The sequence below is a fragment of the Podarcis vaucheri genome, assembly GCF_965113315.1.
Source record: "Podarcis vaucheri genome assembly, chromosome: 5".
In the NCBI taxonomy this organism is placed as follows: domain Eukaryota; kingdom Metazoa; phylum Chordata; class Lepidosauria; order Squamata; family Lacertidae; genus Podarcis; species Podarcis vaucheri.
Window position 1 is genome coordinate 87456339 of NC_138763.1, and position 6584 is coordinate 87462922.

At 42.7% G+C, this 6584-nt stretch overlaps 1 long non-coding RNA gene across 1 annotated transcript; it reads left to right on the top strand.

Annotated features, from left to right (window-relative positions):
• The first annotated feature begins 2055 nt into the window (after nucleotides 1-2055).
• Nucleotides 2056-3222, top strand: LOC309532396. Its single transcript, XR_014219843.1, has 3 exons — nucleotides 2056-2178; nucleotides 2296-2394; nucleotides 2479-3222. It is a non-coding gene; the product is annotated as an uncharacterized lncRNA (long non-coding RNA).
• Nucleotides 3223-6584: the final 3362 nt, after the last annotated feature.

Genomic DNA, 6584 nt, shown 5'->3' on the forward strand with positions numbered 1-6584 from the left:
CACTATAGGGCTAACATACTTCTGAGCTGACATGTAAAGCAGGAGTGACGAAGATGTAACTCTATAGATTTTGTTGGCCTTCATCTCCCAACAGCACAGCCAATGAAATTTGTACCCTAACAACAACTGACCGGGGCGGGGGGCACAGGTTCCTAGGGGTGTAAGAAAGCAGAGATTTCCATTCAGACATGTATTTGTTGCAATCAGTCCTGTTTCTGTTCTGCTGCAGTTTGGTTTCTGCCAAATACTACATTATTTGTCACTCTGTCAGCTATTTTCTTTACTTTGAAATGAATGTAAGTTACATAAATACTTACACAGCTTACATAAATTGTAAGTAACTATTTACATAACTTACATTCATTTCAGTGTACTAAAACATGCCATCACCTTGCCAACAAAGGTCCATATAGTTAAAGCTATGGTTTTCCCAGTAGTGATGTATGGAAGTGAGAGCTGGACCATAAAGAAGGCTGATGACCGAAGAATTGATGCTTTTGAATTGTGGTGCTGGAGGAGACTCTTGAGAGTCCCATGGACTGCAAGAAGATCAAACCTATCCATTCTGAAGGAAATCAGCCCTGAGTGCTCACTGGAAGGACAGATCCTGAAGCTGAGGCTCCAATACTTTGGCCCCCTCATGAGAAGAGAAGACTCCCTGGAAAAGACCCTGACGTTGGGAAAGATGGAGGGCACAAGGAAAAGGGGACGACAGAGGACGAGATGGTTGGATAGTGTTCTCGAAGCTACGAACATGAGTTTGACCAAACTGCGGGAGGCAGTGGAAGACAGGTGTGCCTGGCATGCTCTGGTCCATGGGGTCACGAAGAGTCGGACACGACAAAACGACTAAACAACAACAACATATCCAAGTAAGATTGTCTTCCATGAACACAGTCTTAACAGTAAGTCTGTAAGTGACTGTGGAGGCCAATTCAGGATCCACACGTCCTTCCACAGTGGGAACATAGGTTTCTTGGCGGGAATTGTTCATGGTGAGGGTTTGCAAACCGTGACTTCTGCTTGGCTCATTTCTCCCTTTAGTCCAGAATTTGAGCATCTTCAAAACCCATGACACCTTTGGTAAAGGCTGATCTCCAATTGGAGTGCTCGCAGGCAAGTGTTTCCCAGTTGTCGGTGTTTATACTACTTTTTTTTAGATTTGCCTTGAGAGAGTCTTTAAACCTCTTTTGTTGACCACCAGCATTACGCTTTCCATTTTTAAGTTCGGAGTAGAGTAGTTGTTTTGGAAGACGATAATCAGGCATCTGCACAACATGACCAGTCCAGCAAAGTTGATGTTGAACAACCATTGCTTTGACACTGGTGATCTTTGCTTCCTCCAGTACATTGGCATTAGTTAGCCTGTCTTCCCAAGTGATGTGATATAACATTGCTTGGGACGTAGTGGTAAATTTAAGAGGGAGACTCCATTTAAATATTCCACAATACCCTGAAATGACACTGCATCAGGGTCATTGTGCAATGCCACAGACCCAACTGCTCACCCCAAGGCTGATATTAGTGATGGACCCTCCCAGGTTGTTGGGTCTAAGGTTGCCATGTGCTGATGCTTGTTGTGTTAGCCCCTTTATTGGGATCACCAGATTTCTGGAGCCCCAGGTTCTTAGATTCTGTAGAAGGAGCCTGGAGGTAGGAGATGATGCACAGAGACTGGAGACAGCTTGATGGAGTAGCGGTGGAGCACATGGGCACCTGGAGCAGGCAAGGGTTGGTGCCTGGCATGTCTGGGAGCAACACAGGGTGAACCTGGCAGTTCAGAATGAAGGCTGCCAATCTAGTGGACCAGAGGATCAGTGCCTTGTTTTGCATGAGTCCTGTGGCACCTGACACTGCCTTAGTGTGTCAGTTTTTTCCTCATCCTAATAAATTATCCAAACCCAGAATGAACTTGCTTAAAATATACAGTAATTTCATAGTTCTCAGATTTGCTAATAATTTAGAGACCTAAAGAAAAACCCGACTCAGACAACTAAGTTCTTGCTTTAGCATATCCTAAAGAACGTTTAAGCCTCTGATGCCGATTGTTTTCACAGGTGTTGGCAACATATGAATTAAATGAAGGAAGCATGGATGACTCAGTAGGCCAATGCCGTTTTTCTATCCTGTTCTAACAACTGCAAAGAAGGTATAATTTATGTTGGCTGACAAATCTTGGTAAGTAATGTTCTATTTCATTGGCAGAAAAAGAAGAATATTCCAGATGACTGCTGTGGTCAACATTTTTAGCGCTCGAACCAGGGTTTTGTTTGTGTTTGTGTTTTGTTTTCTTAGGGACTTCTGAGAGCTAAAGTTATAGGTACATTTAAAAAGCCAAAAGGAATATAAGGATTTTGGATATACTGCCATATTGCACTTTCAAGGAACAATGAAGTATGTACCCTCTTATAGCCATAATAGTCCAATTCCTCATCAAAACAAGAAAATCTATATCTTTTCTTTCTCTCTCTTTTTCAGAGTAAATGCTTAATATTTCCAAATTGTCTTGTAACAAAGTTCAAATATAAATGTGAAAAAGTCACAGAGAAGCAGATTTGGAGTTGGAAAGTAGCAAATAACCAAGCATATCCAACGTCCCCAATATTATGGATTTCCAGGTTCCTTAACTGGAGTTGTAAAAGCTTGCCTTCGTAACGGAACTTGCACATCTCTCTTCCCACGGCTAATGTTTTAACAGAAATGTAAGGAACCTCTGTTTTCCTTCTGCTGCATATCTGACTAGAGTACAGGAATAGTTGGTGGGGGTGTACATTAACCACAATATTTTGTTTGGACTCCGATTCAGCACTTTGGAAAATAGCCTCCTTCAGCCTTTGTAGACTGTCTGATTCAGCTCAGGATTTGTCCAAGTCTGCTTCGTTTCCACTCATTCACGATTGAGAAGTGAATGAAAGACAGAAGTAAATGAAATTTGCAGACATACTAGCCCTTCCAGAGTGGATGAAGCCTGCCAAATTATAAGTAAATAGATCCAGGGGCACAGACACACACAAAATGTCCATAACTATTAAAATTTGCAGCAGAATTGGATGAGATCTTCAGGCAAGGTAGTCCCTTCCGGGGACATGGATCCTGCTAAATCTCAAAAAGGATGGTTGCAATTGCTTCCCCTCAAGGGCAGTAGGCACAGTTCTGGGATCCCCTCATTCTCCATCTCCCATTCACTATTTGGAAATTTTTAAAAATGCTATACGCTTGTGTTGTTTTTTATTTCTGCACATATGAGGTGTGGTAGTAATCTACATTATGCTGTTTAACTTTTCAGAAGGGATCGGTGTGCAATTGCTATGCAATTTTATAATTCGGATACTAACAGTACTGCACTGAAGTGTATCCTTTTGAATGAGAAGCATAGTGTGCAGTATGCAGTGATGTGCAACCGTTCAAAAATAGCTAAAATAAATAAATGCAAAATTACATTTTGACAAAAAGTGTTCTGAAGATGTGGAAGTGGTGTTTGCAAAGATAGAAGAATCTGCGAAAATGAACTCAGGGTCTCACATATCCCTTCCTGGGAATTAGGAGGCATATAAAACATTTACTCTTATTGTTTTGCAAAGCAGGCTGGGTAGCCTCCCTTAGAGCCCCAGACCTGTTTAGCCTGTTTAGCCTTGGCAGGCTGCAATGTCACGTGTCTCCTGTTGGTGACAAGGGAAAAAATAGGTATAGAAAGGAGAATTCCCGGGATGCCAAGATCCTGGTTTGGGGCAAGTACTCTTTGGTGAGAGAACCCCAGCAGAGATTTTAAATCAGAAAACATGCAGTAAAGTAAAGTGTGGAAATACAGACTATTAGACCTTTAAAATATGCTCTTCTGAGTTGCAAAAACTTCCCTCTTCCCCTAGCATGGAAAAAAGACTGCACATTCGGTAAGTTAAAATCATTTACTTACAAACCCTTCTAATGACACATTCATGTGCTTTTCCATACAGCATTCAGAAAAAGTTCCTCAGGGAGTAAAAGTTGGCTTAATTACAGTGGTGAAAGTTCCTAAATTATTGCTCTAGGAACTGAAGAGTGGCTTGTAAGAGCCATGTGGTCTGAGCTGTAGCAACCAACTCAGCCCTCCTTGCATATTGAACTTCTCTAGTAGACTGGAGGTGAACAAATGCCTTGTTTACCTGCCTCCCAAGGTGGGGAAATGACCTAGCTAAGCCTGGCAGGGCAGCTTACTTTGTAGCATTAACCCATTCATGCATCTATTAGACTTAAGCATGTTGGCTATATGAGGCCACACCCATGTCATATGCATCCTTCTTGGCTTCTGTAAATCAAAATAGTTTTAAAGCAACACAATAAGTATGTAAATAAATGCCACTGAAATTGGATCTGTAAGAATTTTTAGACCTATGCTCTCATAGTTTTATAATTGAGTGTCTGTCTGCTGCAAACTCCCCTGAACTCCCCTGACATCTTTCCTAATGCTAGTCCATGCAGGGTCAGAGCTGGTTTGTTAACTAACTTCTTATGTTCTTAAGAATCTCTTGGGAAGGGAAACTACTAAAAACGCATTTGGCTGGTGTGAGTGGAACTGGGCCAAATGGTGCTCTTTAAGACCTATCTGGGAAGTTGCTGTTTCTCACCCCTACACCCATTCCATCAGGATCATTAATTTGATTTCAAGGCTGCACTTCTGCACAGATTTACTTGGGAGTACAGAGCAGTCAATTCAGTGGGATTTGCTTCTGAGTAAGCATGCATAGGATTACACTGTTCATTTTTGTTGTCTGTGCCCAGGAGCAGAAGTCAGTTGAGCCAAATGTGAGCAGTGTTCTTTCAGACTGTGGTTGGGGTTTTTAAGTCTGCAGACAATACTGTAACTAATGGCATGTTTTGTTGTTGTCAATTCTTCGGTGATCAGCCCTCTTTATGGTCCAGCTCTCACTTTGCCAAAGAAAAAGAAGACATCAGGGGCATCATGGCTTGCAGCTGGGGACCACCAAAGGGCACTGATGAACACCTCCGACCTGGGGCTGGCTCTGGCTACAACACCCTACCCTGTTTGACACAGAAGTATGAGGTTGTCCTAGCTTCCACCCACATCTTCTTAATGGCATGTTGAAAGATTCTCCCACCATTTGGCCCTTTTATATTTCAGCTACTTAACTTTTCTGAAGGCCAGCTGTTTTTCTTAGGAGAGCCATTGTCCATCTCCCTGACTTCCAGGCATCCAGGAAAGGGACCCCTTGCAAGTTTTCATGTTTTCCCTACAAACAGCTGCCAAACCCTTTAGCCACTACAGAACAGCTGCATTTTGTTAGTTGTCCGTGCGTATGTGTATTTTTTAAAAACCTTAGCAGGACAGAAAGAAACCACATTTTACTCTTCCTCCCTGATAAAGTCACTGTAAGTATACCAGACAACTCAAAATGACACCATATTGTAAGGATAGGGGCAATGTTTTAATACAGGAAAGAAAATGAGCTTTGTGTCATCATAGGGGTCACAAATCTATTTGAAGCAATGTGTCCTGCTATTGTGAAGTCAGCTTCTACACACACAGGCTGAGGAAGATGGCCTTGAAATGTTATTAAGGAGAAATAACTATTTGGTGTGGATTTGATAGAGGCTCCTAAGGTAAGCTGTGGCATGCTGTCTGCCACGTATACAACTGGTAAGTAATGAGCTATGAGAAATAACTGGTGGCAGCTGATCAAGTACCTATTTATGTCAGGAAGAAGTCAGGCCTAATCTCAAAAGTGGACTTTCTAGGATGACCATGCCTGGCAAAGAATAGAGCAACTTGGGGAGCACATTTTCCTCCTGAATGAAAAAGAAGAGGTTGACTGTCCCAGAGATGCACCTCCAATTTCTATCTTTTTGTTCACCTCTCTGTCTCTCTGTCTCTGTCTCTCTCTCTCTCTCTCTCTCTCAGGTCTTAGGTTCTTAAACTGAATTCAGTTCTCTGCCCATTTTTTAGTAGCAAACTCCCCGTTTTTGAAATTTTGCAAATGCTCTGTGCCTGTAAGAGGTGGTATGACAGGTTGTGTCAGACGAAAAGGTCAGTCTTAACAGAATTCCTACCTAAGTCTTCCACCTCCAAACATAACATTTCAGCCACGACTGCTCTCTGGCCTTCACACAGGAGACTGCTTTCTCTGACATCTGACAAATGTTGAAGTGGAGTGTAAAATATTGTTATCACATTGCCTCGCATGGGAAGCTGTATGGTTCTGTCACTTGCATGTCAAGGTGTCTGCATGCATTGTCTGCAGCCTTAATGTGAACCTGGAAATGGGAAGACAGCCTTAGCCTTCCACCGACATGATTTCATAAATTATACTAACCTTAACTATTAACTCAGACTTGGGGGGGACACAACTGTCTTTCTTAAATCATGGCCTGTGCTTGTCTCACTGCAGCATTATCCCTGACCCCCCGGGTGATGCTGTGGTGTAAAGCACTGAGCCTCTTGGGCTTGCTGATGGGAAGGTTGGTGGTTCAAATCTGTGCGACGAGGTGAGCTCCCGCTTCTCTGTCCCAGCTCCTGCCAACCTAGCAGTTTGAAAGCACACTAGTCCAAGTAGACAAATAGGTACCACTACGGTGGGAAGGTAAATGGC